General features: G+C 31.2%; 1 protein-coding gene across 1 annotated transcript in view; it reads right to left on the bottom strand.

Moving 5' to 3' along the window:
- LOC126779528 (beta-1,4-glucuronyltransferase 1) overlaps positions 1 to 9,378 on the bottom strand; it is a 61,327-nt gene extending 51,949 nt beyond the window's left edge. The window contains exon 1 of the mRNA XM_050503594.1: positions 9,033 to 9,378. The gene's annotated coding sequence lies outside the window, so the exon portion shown is untranslated. The remainder of the gene's footprint in view (positions 1 to 9,032) is intronic.
- Positions 9,379 to 20,251: the final 10,873 nt, after the last annotated feature.

The following is a 20,251-nucleotide window of genomic DNA, read 5'->3' as shown; positions in this document are numbered from 1 at the left end:
GCTTTCGTAGATGATTCAATACACGGACAGAATGAGTTTTGTTAAAATAATTTTTCCTTTTAATCCCATCGCTGAATTGAAAATAATACTCGCAGACCTAAGATAGAAGAATAAAATACTAGCAAGCCACATCGCGGTTTCGTCCGAGAAAATAAAAGAATAATGGACTTTATTAATAACTCGACCACAGCGCCATCTGTTGGAACCAGATTTTATGTTTTCTTTTTTGACACTAATCTATCATTACTGGTGACTGTGAGCGATATTGTTCCATATAAAAATAATATGTTAAATGCTTTCTAAAGCGCCAAATGTCCACCTCATAATACTAACGATCGTCTCAATAAACTAAATATATTTAAAGAATATGACCTCAATTGGGCAAGTCGTTTAGAAGTTATGCGATAACTAAAAGTCCCAACGATTATATACCCACATATATATATACAAAAGGTGAGATTTGTTGTGACAATAATATAAGAAGTGCGTGCATGATAACACGTGATTGCCTTAAAAATATCTGTTCGGTTAATAAATTCTAGGCAAAATGATTTCGCCTACTTCGTGTTGATTTATGATATTCCTTTTTCAGCAAAAGACAAATGTTACAACGATAACCTACCAACAATTTGACCTTTGTGAAGTTATGACCGTGTAGCTTATTTTGAGTTGCTTGTTTTATTACCTATATTGATAATTGTATAGGCAAGTGACCTACAACGGAGAAGGAAAGGTTAAAAAGCTATTAAATTTATAGCCATTCACGCTCCAAATATTGCTTTAATTTTTTCACTTAGGGTAAATTGAAATAATGATAAGTCCGTCCAACGAATTCAACCATCACGAATTCGACCATCAACTATTTGCTTAATGCACAGACAGATCTGACTATACTATAAATTGAAATAGGAAATCGGTTTAAATATAGCTTGGTAGCAATTTTTAACACAAACCACTAAAAATTTTGAGGGGAAATGCTGTCATGTAATCTTAGATGCTTGTGAGTTTTTTGTATCAGAGTCCAGTATCAATAGTTATCTCAAGTCGATGAGGAAAAAAGGAAACGTCTTCATAATTCAATTCGAAGTCCATCAATAAAAACTTGTCATTTCCTATACCGGTAAAAACCATTCCTGTCAACGCTTTCGCATCGGTGCGCTAACAACGAGGCAATTTTATGAAATTATCATGTCCGAGTAATAAAAGCTTAAGACAGCAGAGCGTAATACGATAAAGGCGGTTAACGTAATAAATAAATAATGAGCGTTGTTTATAGAAGCAATGAGGCTTTGAAATTGGTCTTGCGTTTCGACGCCCTTGAAGACGGCTATCGTTTCACTCGCCATATTGATTGTCATTGTCAATTATATCAATTTGTAAACCAATTGCCTGCTTGCCACACTATTGATTGATGTGCTATTGACTATTAAGCTTATCATTTTTGTATTATATTAACAAATAAAAACGGTGAAAAAATATGAAATCAATTATATTCACATAAACCAAGCAGACCTAAATTCATCAGACACTACAAATTTTAAATAATTCAAAATGGATTGTTTATCATTATCAAAATAAAATCAGAGACTTATAATTACGTTGTGAAATTGTTTAATAATATCGTTTTACTTAGGTTTAAGGTACGGTAATAATGAGATTAAAACAATAAACCAGTATCAAGTAACACAATTTCCACTTATTTATTTTATGTCTCAATAATTGTATGCTTGGATTAACTTAACCCGCAAGACTACGTCCCGTCTCGTCTTAATACAGATTATTTCAGCTCGTTAAGAATCTTATTCTAATAGCTTTTATAAACCGTATCTTTTACTAAGCGGCTGCTTTTATAACTCAATTAACTTTACACAAAGAAACTCTATAAATGTCTTTTACATTTGCAGATATATCGCAATTATAGTTGCAAATTCTAATATTTGTATTATTATATATATTAGAACTTATTGGTTTATATTCCTTATATGAGTTCCGACACCATTTCCAATAAGCTCTGTTCTGAGATGAATTCTACCTGCGCTCCGCACAATCCCCGGCTTTCAATGACGCATGCTCTGAACTAAGCTTATAATGGCATGTATGAATCACGCCTTTTTCCTTTTTAACCAACCCTGGGAATTCCCACGGCTGTATAGGGTCGATATCGAGTCCATAGCTTTTCAACGATTAATTTTCACTTTTCTGATACTTGCGGCTCATATCTTTAAAATAATCAGCTTACCGTATATTTTATGTTTCCGTTACATAATTTCTATGATTAAATAAACGGTTACCTGCTTCGGTAAGCGTAAATTAATGTTAGTATTTTTTTAATAAGCATACAAAGTTAAAATAATTTAATCAGTTCCGTGACACAATGTACCTCTATGCTAAATTTAGTTTAAAACCGTTATGTCGTCTGCTGCGTTATCGTCTGACAAACATACAAACATACTAGACTTTCACGTTTGTAATAGAAGTAAAATGGTTTAAATGTCTAAGTAAAATATACATAAATATTACACATAAGATTATTCCATCATTATTACATTAAACAAGAAAAAATATAATAATTATTTTAATTATTATATTAACTTTTAATTATTTTTTTTTTTTGTATTTACATAGTATTTATATACTAATTAAAGATTATATTTATAGGTCCATAAATAAAATGTAATTGTAAACGCGTAAACCTTCACAAAATTAAACGTTCTCCTTTATATTTTTAGTCAATTTATATTTAAGTATCAATAAAAATCATTCGTTGCAACAAGAAATATTCTCTCTCTTATGTAATAGCATTAAGAATTTTGATAATAATTTGAATTCAACCTACTTTTCTTTGCATAAATAACAAATTGAATAACCTTCTAGAAATTGTTCAATCATTTAGAATAATAAAGCTATTATTTATGAGAGATTATTTGTCTTGTCTTTTTAATGATATACCATTGTGTGTTTATGGCTCTCTGCATAAAGCAAATAAACTATTCTATGAGAAGACTCGAAACGCGACGTGAAATGTCAGAAACTACAGGCGAAAATGACTACATTCAGTACAATATTCGAAATAAATGTACTGTTTATTATCTATACCACATATATATAATAGGTTGTATGCGTGCAATTGGACCACCTGATGATAAGTGATCATCCTTTGACATTGGCTCTAGGAGAATTTAATTAACAATTCCTTACATAGCCAATACGCCACCAAACTTGGGAACTAAGATGTTAAGTCGAAATTGTTGAAAATTCCAAACAGACCTAAGAATAACAATAATTAATTTAAGGAATATTTCTACAGCCATAACGATTAAACTATATGCCTCTATTGGTGTTTCATTGAATCCTATTTTAATTTTCGTTTTATAGAGGGACTAGTTGTTGTACCTGTTATTACTCTGGTTCACTTACCCTTCAAGCCAGAATAAAATAATACTAAGTACTGTTTGGCGGTAGAATATCTGACTGGTAGCTACCCAGACGGGTTTGCAAAAAGCTCTACTAACAAGTAAATATTGTAGTGTAATATATTGGAAATTATTCCCTGTAATTTATATTATTGATACACTTACAATAATATTCTGCTTAAAATGTATAATTGCATATTTTGTATGATTAAAATAATAGCCACAGGAAACTAGTCACAATCTGACTTATCTGCGGTGTGTGGGTGTTGATAAAATGTATAAATTTATGCACATGATCCAAATAAGATACGACCATACTCTGGATACATTTTAATACATATATTTTAAAACGAGGCTGTAAATTGATAAATTGCGTAACATGTGATACAAACGGACAAATATACTATCTCATTTCATATTATAATTTTTAGAAAGCAAGATCGAATGAAAATTTACATTTAAAAATACTTGAGGTCATTATTGAATCATATTTTTGATTTTATTAATATCATTTTATTTATATTTATAATAGGAAGTCGGGTAAAGAGGTCATCTGATGGTGAGGATGAGGTCCGCTTAATGACATGTAGTATGAACGGTATGAATCATTTCTTACACCGACTATGGGATCAAAAATGTAATGTCTCTTTTGAGATGTGCACCCGTAAACGTATCCCTTTAATAGAAATACAAACACCCACATGAAAGAAAAAAATTAGGGTTGGTAGCTCTATCATAACTAAAATCTGCTGACACGATATAAATGACCAAAGATCGTATTAAAAGGGCATTATCAAAAATATAAAAAAATAGTCTAAAACCATGATTTCAGCCATTTTTCCTGGAAAGCCAATATAATTTTCCTCCCAAAACGCCATTCCAATTTCACCTTCCAACAAAGTATAAACCGGTTCTGTTACTTTGTAAAGCTTATTAAGTTATGGCATGTGCATGGTTCGATATAATTCCTTATTGCATATGCCTGAAGTGATCATGGTTTATTTAGCAATAAACATGCTAGTTCACTTTGACTTATTCCCACGTTTAAAATACAAATTCAATCAATGAAACTAACTTAATTAATACTTATTAAGGAAGTACATTAGCACTTTTACTTCGTCCAGGAACGAACGGGACTTGATTTAAATGCTTGACTTGGCTCGCAACCAAATTACACAACTACGCTACAAACATTTTTCAGAAATAGTGGATTTTAAGGATATAATGATAAAATTTCTAAAATATACGTACAATACCTATTGATATTTTAGAACTTTATCATTACGATAGCTACATATTGAGTCATTATTACTTATGCTAATTATATTAAAGTTAAAATAGTAGTTTATTAGTAACAGTAACAGCCTGTAAATGTCCCACTGCTGGGCTAACGCGTCCTCTCCCTTTTTGAGGAGAAGGCTTTACCCACCACGCTGCTCCAATGCGGGTTAGTGGAATTCACATGTGGCAGAAATTCAATGAAATTAGACACATGCAGGTTACTTCACGATGTTTTCCTTCACCGAAAAGCACGAGATAAATTATAAACTGAAATTAAGCACATGAAAATTCAGAAATGCTTGCCCGTGTTATATTAGCAGTTTATTATAATCCTATCATTAGCTTAATTTTAAACCTGAAAACCTTTTGCGTGTGTGTCAATGAAAAGAAATATCTCTACTCAAGTTATTTGAATATAAAAAAAGCATTTCGTTTCGAATTGCTTAACACATATAAAATTTGTAATTTCCATTGAGTTGAATTCATTCTCTAGGATACGTATCACATAATCAACATCCTCTATTTCAAATGTATAACAATCGAAACGAACGCAGTTATTAAACTGAATTCATATGAAGTGTCAATAATAATACAATGCAACAGTTTTCCTGTAATCGAGTCCTTATACTTCGGATTACAAAAGGAAAGAAGACTTCATAGAACTATACACTTTATTATCGATGTAATAAGAGGGAGATATGTTTGAATGTTGACATGTGTACATACAGTCTACTCAATATTGCATTGTACTTGTTATTATTGTCTTCAATTGTTGGTGCAAGCGCAGAGTCAATAGTGCCCACTGGTATGACTACTCGGAATCCGACCTGTCAGTCCCGTTATTCTTAACTATCACTTTGAAAATGCAATAAAAAGGGTATGTAATGCTTTTACGAAGATAATTACTACTCTCTGACGAGCAGCCAGAAGGGTTTAAATTATTCCATCAAATTGGCTTGGCGATCATTTCGAAATTTGATTTGTATTCACACTTTAGCACATAGCAATATAATTTTTTTATAGACAATAATAATTACTAAATATTCCTTGTATTAATATCAACTTTGTGTATAGACAAATTTAACAATTGAATAACAATAACTATCGAATTAATTTGTACTTTAGTTTATTTATTTGCACATATATTGTTAGGTACTAAATAACTTAAACCGTGCTTCAGCACGGTTGAAAAAAATTAAACGTGAACGTTTAATTTTTTTCACACATTATTTTATTTTATATTTAAACGATTTCACACATTATTTTATGGTATGAAATGTACTTAAATCTTACACGATTATAGGTCATTCACCTTTTTTTAGAAACGTACAAGTAAATCCCACTACAGGCGAGACGGAAGGGTTTGAAAACATTAAGTAATTAGCGTTGCGTAATGCTTTGTAATCTAAAATTTTACATTACTCCTTAGACCTTCAATTTCAGAATAACCAAGTTTGTTTATTCGTGAAATGAATAAATGAAGCGAAAAATATTCTGCCACTGACTGTGAAATGTGCGAAGCTTACATTTATAGTTTTTCAAGCGTATCGTTAATGACAGAAGATTGACGCTTGAATTTGTAACATTACAATGTTTAATTAAAAGAAGTGTTTTTTTATCTGTGGTTAGTGATCTTGAAATTTTATATTGAAGAATGAAACGAATCGTTTATTTACCGTGAAACTTTACCTTACTATTTCAATTGAATGTAAATCGTTTAGCAACAAAATGATGCATTAACTGTGTACCTATTTAAAAATCAAATTGTAAAACTAATAAATTTTACTGAAATTGAATAAAATATAACTAAGATTAACACCAAAGTAGAATTATATTCAGTTGAACTGTTTTTTCCTCAGTACAATTTTAACTCTGGTCAAGCGTCACACGTTCACACGCGTCTACGTGGCCGCACTTTAAGTTTTAAAATAATTTATGGCTAATTCTTAGGTTTACTGGATGTTGTGGAATGCAGTCGGTATTGTTCGGTTATCTAAACACTACAAACCCTCGTTCAAGTATTGACCAGTTATACATTACTTAAAATAATTTGCTTTTAATTGAAAATTTTATATAGAAGCATTTTAAAGTTATTTAATAATATAAAATGTCTATAAATTTTGAAAAAAATATTTACTTGCTAATCATTTATTTTTTATAACAAGTCCAATATAATTTTAAGCATCTACCATACTTTCAGAAAAGTAGACTTGATAGGTACTCTTAGCGTCAATGTCATAATATTCCAGTCACTGAAAGCGACGTATTGAGTTTTTCGGTCTAACTTTTTTTAATATCGCTATTCAGTTTGCTAATGTGAGTGAGATAAAGAAAAAACAAATGTTATATAATAATACCGTATTCATATAGTACCTATACGTTTTATTGAAGAATTGTATGTAATTGTTCTAATGTATTTTTTGCATCATAAAAATTAGCCATTATGATTTTATTTCGAAGATCGTATATCATTTTAAAAGAATGTAATTAGTTGATCGTACTTATTTCATTTGCATACATTGAATATTATTTATTATATATATAAAAAAAGATTTATATCGTAAGTCTGGAATTCTTGATTTTATAATATTATGACTGTATGATTACCAACAGAACAAAGACATTAGAAACGGCTGCAATATCACTGTTAACGTTATTTACTCGTAAATTTGTCTGAGGGACGGGGTTCATTGACCAGCGTTACGCGAACTTTATTTTACTTAACAAAATAAAATGCATTCTCGTTTATCGGTTCACATAAAACATTTTATTTTAAATTTAAAATAATAATTAATCAATTGACATATTTGCGACTTGCAATATTTTGAATCAGGTAGCTTAATTATAATGAATATTAGCGTTTTGTTTAATCGCAATTTAAAGAAAAGCAAAACTAACGCGTTTCGGTTTACGATAGGTGTTTAAAGAACAGATATATGTATAATGTTTATAATTGCATTGTATTGTTTAATTTAGCACATATAATTAGCTTGGAATCCTTCCAGTTGTTGTTAGTCACTGCGTATGTACCTTTGCTACATTTATTTAGAGTCCGTCTGGTCCAAGTAGTGTGTATGTACCGGTCTATTGATTTGAAACAGCGACAGAGGGGCGTGATTCGTCCGTAACTACATATATACGTACGATCACAGCTATACAGTGTTGCAACGCAGTCTCGTTAAAATTCATAATATCATTTTTTACGTAAACTTTAGCTGCTAATGCCTCATCAAACGCTCACGGTCGTAAACATTCAAATTTTATCGACAAAACAAAACGTTTTCACTGCCGAGTCTTTAGATTGATCTTGAGCGATTTAAAAGAATGATACAATATAGTACAATAAGATTAATTAATAAGTGATGAAATATAAGGTTATAGTTAAATAAGATTCAAATTTAGTATAGCCAGATAATAACATGACAAGATTTCGCAAACATTGTGGAGCAAATGTGTTGGGTCAACCATTATGGATGGGTCTTTTAGATGTCTCACAAAGATTGCTGCGGTGTTTCATCAATCTAAAATATCATCTGCATAACGAAATTTAACCAGCAATTTAAAATGGTTAATAGTTTTTTACTCATATTTAAATCTAAATGGCCTTAATACAGTACTTAATACCTAATAAATGCTAGTGCATGTCAGTACTTCGGCTTTTAGCCACTTTTTATACGACTAAATAATACGTATTTTTGTACCATACATATATTACACATATTATATGTTTTACTATTTTTGGTTGTGTTCCTAAAACACTCAATTATAATTTCAAATTTCAAATATTTCAATAAGAACATATAAAGAATACCCGATAAAGTTGATACTAACAAAGTATTAATAACCAACGTCTTTTACAATATTGTTGTCAAATCCAGCGCATTAGTTTTGTGAATAGACGAGACAGAGACGCATATCTATTTTTAAATAAGAATAAGGATGTCTTATTTGATTCCGTTGAATCTTCTCATTGTACATTGTTATAATATTGGCTAAGTTAGACAGACTTACATATTAACGAGTTACATCCGTAGGTAGTATATAGCACAAGCATTTTGTTTGAATTACTATTTTAACTTCATATGTAAAAACTTGATTATATATTTTAGTCATAAGATATGAATGGAATCTGGCTACCGATATTCAGAAATTTCGCTTTCGCTGGATTGTTAGCGCGTTTCGTGAAACTATTATCGAGTCTCATTAGCATAACGTGTTGAAAAATTGCACATTTTTTTTACCAAAGCACTTGCAGCATCCAAGTATACGATGAATGTAGCATAAACGATAGGAATGAGGAATGATAATAACATAAAACACAACCAACGGATAACTTACCGGAGTGCTATGTTTATTTTTCCCTCTTCGGATGATCCAAACCCACATTTGCAAAAATAACGAGCCAGGATGCACACTATCGTGTTGCACGTTAAAAATAGTGCCACTCTCCGAAAATAACGCTTTAATAGCGATGTTATGCACTTGTGTTGGTTGCGAGATCGCAAGTGTCCGTATTATCAAACACAGGCGCACCGGGTGGCGGCGCGCGGTGAACTGTTGGGTCTGTTGGCAAAGCTATACGTACTTGTGTGATCGGGTAGGAAGCACGCGGCGCGCTCCGGGACGAGGGCCGAGAAAGAAGGGCCACAACCCGACGCCGTTTTTTGTCCCATCTAATATTAGCAACAAACACACGTCTGGCTTACTTCTTCGAAAGGACTGAATTATACTTTGTTGCCTTATAGCCAGAGTCTAATATATTACGTTGAGTGAATGAAAGTAAAACCGATAACTGCTAATACATTAGATGATTTATTTGTCGATAGGTTTGTAAAGCTCTCGTTACAGATGGAAGATAAATGTTGTTTGTTCTTCTGAGTTAATTCTTAGTTGTTATACAATTATTTCGCAATTTTTTGGCCTTTTTAATAATAGATACATTTTAGAAACTTTTGGTTAGATATATATTGTAAAGCTACAGATTATTATATTATATTTCATTTAATCATACATTACATGTTCATTTTATAACAACAATTAAGCTTCTGGTAGATTTCGTCATCCTGAACGTCCCTTTTATAATAAGGCGAATCGAAATCAATAAACAATGTACCATTTGTGACTATATTTGCATGTCACTGAACGTAGGTCGCTATCAGACTTCCGGGAGCAGTTTGTTGGCAGAAGTTTCGTAATGTGTGTAATAGAAGACGAATTGCACAATTTCCTGACCAGACGTCGGGTACTGGTTCAATCTGTGATTACTCTATTTGTAGATTTTAACTTACTCTTACTCAGTCTATTAAATGAAGCAAGTATTTATTAATATTAATAACTAGCTGTTTCCAAGACCCGGAATTGTAATCTCCTTCATAGATAATAAAAGCGGTAGATATTAAAACTGTTTTAAAGAAATAAACGTAGAGCGAACTTATAAATCATTTAAAATCGAATCATGATTTTTTTATTAACAATATAAAATAAGAAAAAAACATGTTTGTTTTTATAAAACCAATAAATTACTTTAACTTTTCCTATTAAAAACAAAGTAATTTTTTTTATAAAAAAAATCAAGTTCTTATTTAATGGGTGTTTATTTAACTTTCTGTTGCCCACACATACCGGATAAATTTAAATTAAAAATAAAAATTAAATCTTGTCAATATAAACTTTAAAGCTTAAATTACGCAGAAGCGTGTTGTATATAAATTAGAATAAAGTATAAATAAAAGTATATCAATTAAATATTATGTTTGTGTAGTTATCTCACTACTTATTTTCATATAAATCTTTTAATAAATCTAACATATGATATTGGCGTTTTGTACGGGAGGAATATAAAATCATTTTTTTTTTTTGTAAAAAATAAAAATAATTAATCAAAGTATGCACCGTTATTATCTATGCACTTTTTCATCTCATAGGTAGTTCATTGATCCCTTTACTAAAAAAACCATGGGGGCGAGAATCAATAAATTCTTTGAAGGCGGTTTGGACTGCCGCACCGGAGTTGAATTTTTTTTCTTGTAAGAAGTTGTCCAAATTCCGGAAAAAATTGTACTCCGTTGGAGCAAGGTCCGGGGAGTACGGTGGATGTCGCAGACATTCCAGTTGAAGCTCATCTAACTTAGTGGTTGTTTGTTGCGCAGCGTGTGCTCTTGCATTGTCGTGAAGCAGCAGTGGCCTAGAGCGATTGAACAATCTCGGTTGTTTAGCAGCTAGTTCTTCATTCATGGTTTGCAGTACTTTCCCGATTTGCTTCAAGTCGATTAATACAGCTTTATCACTTACCCCGAAGCCTGCAGCTATCTGTGAAGTGCTTTGTGATGGATCCGCTTCCACAATAGCCTTTAATTCTTCATTTTCCACTTTGGTCTCCGGTTGTCCACGGGGTTGGTTCTGAAGGTCGAAATTTCCAGAACGAAAACGTTGAAACCAAAAAAGTATCGTACTTTCTTTTGAGACACCAGCGCCGTACACATCATTAATCCTTCGTGCTGTTTCTGCAGCACTGGTGCCACGGTAGAATTCGTACTCGTAAATATACCGATATTTCATAATTTCCATTGTCAAAAAAAATAATAATGAGGAAAAACCAAATAAATGACTGTTTTCAAAACTCAAATGTAACAGCTAAATGAATTTATAAATTTGAATTTAGAATTATTAACCAAAGAGGAGATATTTCAGATCAAAGTGTAAGGACCTATAATATTTAGATTGTCATAATAATTATAAAATCACATCATCACATGTCAACATGCATAACTTTAAACAATTAATACTCTCAAGTTTGCGTAAATTTTTATCTTTAAATTATATTATATATTAAACTCACATTACTAAAGGATGTCAAAAAAAACTAAAAAGGTTTTATATCATTATGCTATATATATATAGGTATAATAACAGTATAATGTAAGCTATACAAACCCCTGTGGTGGTAGTTTAGATAAGATTATGGCAGACACAATATGACTTTGATCTAATTTATCAGAATGTATCGGTATCGCAATATGGTTATCATATTGTACCAATACCATACCATGGTAAGGCATTTATGTTTCAAAAACGACCGAGAGAAAAAATAAAATCCAAATTTTTTTATTAAAATAGCTGTAGTCGCTTAAATAAACTTCAGTTCAAGCGCCTTAGATGTAGGTGCATTGAACTAATTAATGGCGATAATTACTAAATAATTATTATATAATTACAAAAAATAATATTCTTAGTTTTTTGTTCTTACGTAAAAGACCACAAAAAAAAAACTGAGATGAAAGGCCTTAATCATAGGCCTCGATGCCTAAAGATAGCGAAATATGTAAAGCTTAAACTTGTTAAAGCCAAAATTAATACTGGATGAAATAAAATCTCCAAGACATTTAGGAAATTAAATTAATTAAAACCAAAGGACAAAAAAATTTAAAGGAGAATATATCGTTAGTTATGAGAATTTCGGACAGAATATTATTCTAGCGCACTTTTTTCCAATGTCTGGAGTTACTCAAGGCACTAGACTAGGTTATATATTATTTGTATTTTTTTATAATGACGATTTATATCAATTGTAATGACGAGCTTCTATTATTATAATTTCTAATTCTAGACAGATGGTTAAAAAATTTATAAACAGATTTATAGTTTCGTTTAGCGCGAATAATTAAAATGACTATTTTTTTCTCAAACACTTGTTGAAGCCAATATTACTTATATGTATGTATGATGTAATAACATATCCTAATGATCTGTGAAAAGTAGGTATACCTATATATAAATATATTAACGCAATAATATCCTGGGACATTATCCACATACGGCCATCTGATTACTAAGCAGAGCTTGTACTATGGAAACCAGACAACTGATATACTACATATACTACTTTTCTTTTGTAAATACATACTTATATAGATATTTACACCCAGACTCAGGACAAACAGAAAAGTTCATGCACACAAATGTCTGTCCTGGGTGGGAATCGAACCCACAACCTTCGGCGTGAAAGGCAAGTATCTACCAACCACGCCGACTGGTCCGTCTAAATTACGCAATTATGCAAGGGTACAATTTGAAAAATATATATTACCATTTACAAGTTCATTATTTATACAAATAATGACTCAGCTTATTTCTAATATACAAGTATGATGAATAATATAGTAAAAATGTAACTAAGTTACCAAAGTTCTGTGCGTAGATTAAAGATTTATATACAAGTTGTCCAATGAAAGGTTCTAGAGCTATGATATTTAAATTGAATATCTCTTTTTATTTACCCTTTTAAATTTCAAGGTTGTGATTTTTAACATTAATGATTTAAAGTATAGCTTTCACTACACCAGACAGTACCTTAAACGCACTTACCAAAGGGTGTATGTACAATTGTACATTTCCTAATACACGCAATTTACGACTTTATGGATGAAAAATAATTATTCTTAATAACCGTATGTGTATATCGAGATATATAATTTATTAAAATTATTATCTTGTTTCTAACCTTCAAAATGAAGATGGTTACAATTCGGGCGCTTGTTTTTCTGTTTCACGACACCTTCGCCGTAATCGATTTTGATAATTATTTTTTTAATAGATAGATGATATATCGAATGTGACTCAATTTTAATTTAAATATAAAACTTCACCCGTAAAAGTAGAAATCATAGAGTTTTAGAGATTACTCTTTATCTTCACTAATTGTGAACCGATTAATAAATTAATAATATTTATAAGATTTATTTATATATAATTAAATATATATTTATCTAAAAAATACTAATAAAATATTTGTGAAGTCATAAATAAATAAGCATTAAAATAAAAAAAAGAGAGATTAGCCAACAGCACAGGATATATATAGTGCACAAGTGTGTGCGAATACACATGTGCACTCTCTATTCCCTAACTCTCATAATCCGATGGGATGGCAATCCGACACGACCGGAAAGAGTTCAGGCGCAGGACCAACGGCTTTCCGAGGCACGGGAGTGTACACATTTCCAGCTTGCAAACTCCGGGCTGCTACTGAGAATTTTCAACAGAAAATATAATAACTTTTTATCGGCTCGACCTGGCTTTTAAACCCAGGACCTCGGGGTCTGCGGCCTTATATTTAGCCAGTAGACCAACGAGGCAGTCAACCAAATAAGCATTACGTTCCTATCACGTAAACAAGTGAATAAAGATTTTAGTTATTTCTTAGTCACCGCGTTAGGCGTTCATGTAATAATATCATGAGCTAGGATATGTGTAACTGTCATTACAAAATTATAACGTCCCTATTTTTATCTATTTATACTTGTCTATCGTTAGCCAGAGACTATTCCAGTCGTTAATGTATAATAATAATTAATTTGATTCAAATGATTGATATGGTAAACGATTGTTTTTCTTTTGTAAAAATATCTACTTTAAACTCCAGCAAAGAATTAGAAAAAATCGTGATATCTAGCTAGTAAAATATAAATAGCAAAAAGGGAATAATATGAAAAAGCGGTGCGTTGAATATTATTGAATATACCTGCATAATAAAAGCGGAAATAATTCGATAACATTTAAATAGCATAAAAATAGACTACAAAAAGAAAAAAATAATAATAAGGGCCTGCGATTTTTAAATTCAACGTATCATTTTTTAAAAACTTTGTTTCCCCTCTTAAATTTCAAGGTCATTTTTTTCAAAATGCTAACAAGATTATCGTTTATTTTTATTTGTATTCTTATATTACCATATCGTGAGTTGGTTAATCATTATGGTTAAATGGTTCCGCTATATTTAATTGTGATTACATACCATTAAACAACGATTTTCTTGTATATTTTTTACAATGTTAACAATCATTGTTAAGTTCTTTAATTCAATACTATTAAAACGAACTTTACATAACTAAATATCGTTAGATCGTCCGCTGGCTGTTGCATTTGAATTGTGCCCTGTTCATTAAATAAAGTAAAAAATAAAATAACAGCCTGTGAATGTTCCAAGGCTGGCTCAGGCCTCCTCGCCCTTTTAGGGGTAGGTTTGGATCTTATTCCACCACATTTCATCAAATAATAGGATCAGTGCATTTCAAAAATATAACTATAACTAGCTCTTGCTCACTGCTTTGTATTGCCTTAATAATTTGGTATAATTTTTAAGTTTCTCAAACGTTCGTTTAACTTGACGGATAGTTGGATTGTTTTTATTTTTATTTATTTATATAACTTAAGTCATTGGGTGGAAGTCGGCAAAATCAAACGGCGGATTTTGAGCGAAACAGTTTCATTTCCAAGCCCAAAAAATATTTATATTAATAATTAAATTGGAATTACAAACTGTAATAAAATTAACCCACATAAATGGCATAGAGTCAACAATACGAGCCACACAATTCAAAAACATATAAATTTATTTCACAATATAACTTTACACTGCACACTTTTATAAAATATAAAATACAGTAGGAACATTAATAGTTTATAAATAGGTATTAAATCTTTCCAGTTCCATAATATGACCCTGTAACTTGAGATTATTTTATACAGTTATAATTACATAAGACCTTAAAGTAAAGTATATGTACAGTGGCACTTCACACACTTTCTCGCATAAATACTGGTGTTACTGGTACTTTTTTACTGGTGGTAGAGCTTTATGCAAGCTCGTCTGATATTCTACCACAAAACAGCAGTATTTGGTATTGTTGTGTTCCGGTTTGAAGGGTGAGTGATCCAGTGTAATTACAGGCACAAGAGACGCATTGGTGATGTAAGCGATGGTTAACATTTCTTACAATGCCAATGTCTATGGGTGTTGGTAACCACTTACCATCAGGTAGCCCATATGCTCGTCCGCCTTCCTATTCTATTAAAAAAACTCAAAATAATTTAAATGAATGTATAAGTTTAAACACTAAAAATTCTGAACATACATATTTGTTTTGTGTACATTAAAATTAGAATATATGTTGTCTAATGAATAAATAAAAGAATAGTCGAATAATATTTTTTCTGACTTTTCGGAATGCGTTTTCTTTCGTTTAGTTTTTTAAATTATTAACTACGATGCCACAAGTAATTAAATAACTCAAACCCAATATGACTCAAAGTATAAAACTATCACTATACTGCATTTCAATCCTCATTTGCAGGTTGATCTATTGAAATGAAACTATATATGATATATAATATGAAACTATATATGAAACTGACAAAGGTACATTATGTGTATGTTGGATAATTCAAGTCAGTTTTAAACTACAGAAAAAATGCATTCAAACATTTTTAGAAAAAATCGATGCGACTGCGGGTTCGAACCAGGATCGTATTTTATAATCAAACTGGGCTTCGCCACATATACGTATGTAAATAATATAGTCCAGCAACGCGTTAGCACGGTGACCACTTACCATTAGGTTTACCTACTGCTCGTTTGCCGACTTTCACAATAAATATATATAGTGTAAGAACAAGATAGTATACTGTATAGTGTAGATAAGTGTCGCTATAAAAGTAGAAATTTAATTACGTTTATACTAAAGTTGGACAAACAGCTTCTGTAAACATTTTGTATTTGGCCTCGTAACAACGTTAATGAGGCGAGAGTGAATCGTCTAGACAAGCGTATTCTAAGAAAATTCACAAACGCGCTTTATTCCAATCTGCATCATAATTTTATGTCAAGCGATGCTACGCTTTCGTGTAGTGTTCCGTGACCACTATGGTGGCTAGTAACTATGCCGCCAGCAGAAATATTCCCATGAAAGTGTTCGGGCAAGTGGCCGGCCCTAATATTCTGCCAAATATTTTTTTGTGCAATACACTGCACTACAAATAATGAATTATGTATAAGAGACACCATTTTTAATTATGATTTCATTTTGAAAATACACTGTACGGCATCATTTTTTATCAATAAATCAATGTCGACCAAATGTCTACTTTAAAAAAGCTGCCTCACTGTTAATATTTTTCCTATATATTAAAGAGGGGAAGGGTGTTGTGCACGTCCATCGGTGTATATAGTGGTTTTCACGCGACGCTTCTTTCGCGTGTTAGGAGAAGAAGACAGGTGTTTGGTATAAGAAAAAACCTATGACTTCCTTGGGGTCCAAGCTTGCTACTGGTTTAGCAGTGAAAGCGTAACACACAGACAGAGTTACTGTCGAATTTATAATATTAATATAGATAATAGTACTATGTAATTTTAAGAATGGTATATTGTACATAAATATGGTTTTGATTTGACTTATTATTAAAATGTAAGAAAATCAACAAGACGAGTAAATAAATTAAGTCAAATAAATTATAATCTTAAGCCCTACTTAAGATTATAATTAATAATTAATTAGTAAGGACTTAAAAGGGACGTGTAAATTGATTTGTCTCTCAGTTCGTCTGGTGGATCGGTAGCAAAATCAAAGGTACGATTTTTGTATTAATGTAATATTTACTGTGTTAATGTATAATGATATAATGTGATTAAATAAATATACTCAGTGATGTGTATGTTTTGTTTTATTTTAAAAAAAGAATAGTAGATGTTAACAGTACATTGTACAGCCCTTAATGCTTACCTTTTATATTTCAAGACAAAGCACAGAAGTTAAATATTAATTAAAAGAACAGGTAATTTTCGAAAAAAATAAATCAAAAAAGATTTTATTCAAAGGTACGGCCTTGTTACAAATTTATTATAACTATAATTACTGTTTACGACCGAAGTGTAACGTTGTAGGTATAAAGCTATCCTATACAATTTTACATTCCCTAAACAATTATCAGTAATAATGAAGTACATGAGGGATTATTTGTCATAAAAGCACAGTTCGTTGTAGTAATATAACATTTAATGAGTTTAAATAACATTCAAGATAAGTCTTAAAATACATACATAAATACTCTTGCAGCAAATCATTACAAGTAAATCAGCTTTGAGAAGTTTTTGCGTTTGTAGTAGTGTAATGCACAGTGACTAAAACAGAAAAATATCAGTTTGCGCTAGCTACCTCTCGTATGAGTAGCGTTTAAAGTGTCATGTCATTTTGTTTAAATTATTATTTACTTATTAATGTTATGAGTACATTGTTTGATTGAAATCATATATTGTTTTTATTTTACATAAAAATTGTTAATTTAAATTTAACCGCCCTGAATTAAATCGCATAGAAAATAAAAAGACAGTACGAGACGGGACGGTTGGCGTGGTTGGTATATACTTGCCTTTCACGCCGAAGGTTGTGGGTTCAATTTCCAGTCAGGACAGACATTAGTGTGTATGAACATGTCTGTTTGTCCTGAGTCTGGATGTAATCATCTATATAAGTATATATTTATAAAAGAAAAGTACTATATGTAGTATATTTACTGGTGGTAGAGCTTTGTGCAAGCTCGTCTGGGTAGGTACCACCCACTCATCAGATATTCTACCGCAAAACAGCAGTACTTGTAATTGTTGTGTTCCGGTTTGAAGGGTGAGTGAGCCAGTGTAATTACAGGCACAAGGCATAAAATCTTAGTTCCTAAGGTTGGTGGCGCATTGGCTGTATAAGCGATGGTAGACATTTCTTACAATGCCAATGTCTAAGGGCGTTTGGTGACCACTTCCCATCAGGTGGCCCATATGTTCGTCCGCCTTCCTATTCTATAAAAAAAAATATCTGTTGTCTGGTTTCCATAGTACAAGCTCTGCTTAGTTTGGGATCAGATGGCCGTGTGTAAATAATGCCCCAGAATATTATTATTATACTGAAAACTCATGTCAAAAATGGATGCTATAATGACATTAGTTCAGAAATTTAACGACATAACCGTAGAGATATGTAGAATTGTTTGTCTGCATTCTATTGAAGAGGAAAGAAATTTCATAATACGAATTATCATTAACATAAACAATTTATCGGATAAAAGCGAGGATGAGAATGACTATGAGATATCTGAAGTTGAAGAAATTCATGATAAATAATTACGTTTAAATATAATAATATTCAGTACTCACTTCTGAGCAAAAGTGTTTATGTATTTATCTGCTGACCGTTTACTACTACAAACGCAAATAATCTCCAATTTAGTTTGACTGTATTAATTATTATATGTCACGTTTCTGACAATACTCTGTACCACGTGTCTGCTTCATGATGATGTGAACGGTAGTCTCCTTAAAACATGTCGAAAATTCCTCTGTAAAAATACGAATTAAAACTGAAACATTTCATCATAATAAAAATATGATATAAAATAAAACAAATTTATTTATGTGAGCGTAATATGTCTATTGTTATCTCATTTTTACAGGATTGCATGGATTTACATATGTACCCTATTTAAGGGAATAATAGATTATTCCATTACACCTCACCACTTTGAACTACCGGATATTAAGAGTATTTTATTTAATTTATTTTAGAAAGGTCGTTACCAAACACTGCAGGTGGTAAGTGGTCAACTTCGCCAAAAGATATTGATGCTGCGCGAAGTAAAAACCACTCCAGACATCGTCAATGCGCTGGCAACCATGGTAACAAAGTGATATATTCAAAGTATCTGTAATTACGCTGTGACACTTATTTGCACAACGCAGCAGAGTAATACAAAGTATTAGTGTATGGCAGTAGAATAAATAATGAGTGTTTGATATTCACCCAGAAGGGCCTGTACACAGCCATACTACCGGTTTTCTATTGATATACGCTGTTCCTAATAATGTTTTCCTTTTCGGAAGATGACGTGACTTGATTAAAAATAATGTGATTAAAAATAACAGCTCATTCTAATTTTCGATTCTTTTTATTATTACGTTTATTGATTTTATTATATAAATTTTTTATGTAATTTAAGTTTGAAGCATTAAAACAGTGTAAAGACCGCGCATAACATTTAGTAATAAATTAATTTTGACAGATATTTAAGTCGATAAAATTTTATAATTCATCTCCGGTTTTATAAATAAGGTTAATAATGAAATGGATAATAAATATTATTTTATTTTTATGCTACTACAAATAGTTTTTCGGATACTTAAAAATTCTTATTTAGTAAAATATTATTTGCTTTTATATCAATTCCATATCGCAGTTTATATCAATTCTAATCTAGATGTAGTCATCGAGAGAGAGAAAGAGAGGAAGAAAGGGGATAATTACACGATATTGTCGAAAATTAAGAACTTACACTCTAGATAGTGATGTTTTAAATAAGAGGAAGAAAATTTTTATAAGAGGAGTTGAATGTTAAAAAATTGTTTTTATAGGCCGAGGTCTTTTAAGCTCTAAAGTAAAGATCAAGAAATTACGAGTCCTATTAGGTACTTATCAAACGTAATGAATGACACTTCTTTGGGAATGGGCACGCGGCGAAGGTTTTAAAAACATAGTAGATCTTTACGCATCCGCAAAATATATACTAGCTGATAAAAAAGTTTGTTTTTAATGCTAGATGTGTTAAATCGTATTCATAGCTTTGCATATGATATCATTTTCTAACGTCACTCTGGCTACGTCTCACACGCCTTATGTAGTCTTGAATGGGTAATTCAAATTCCCAGCCGCGCATAATAATTTGTGATAATGTATTTACTA

The sequence above is a fragment of the Nymphalis io genome, chromosome 2 (genome assembly GCF_905147045.1).
Source record: "Nymphalis io chromosome 2, ilAglIoxx1.1, whole genome shotgun sequence".
Classification (NCBI taxonomy): Eukaryota; Metazoa; Arthropoda; class Insecta; order Lepidoptera; family Nymphalidae; genus Nymphalis; species Nymphalis io.
This window is presented reverse-complemented; position numbering and strand designations above follow the sequence as displayed.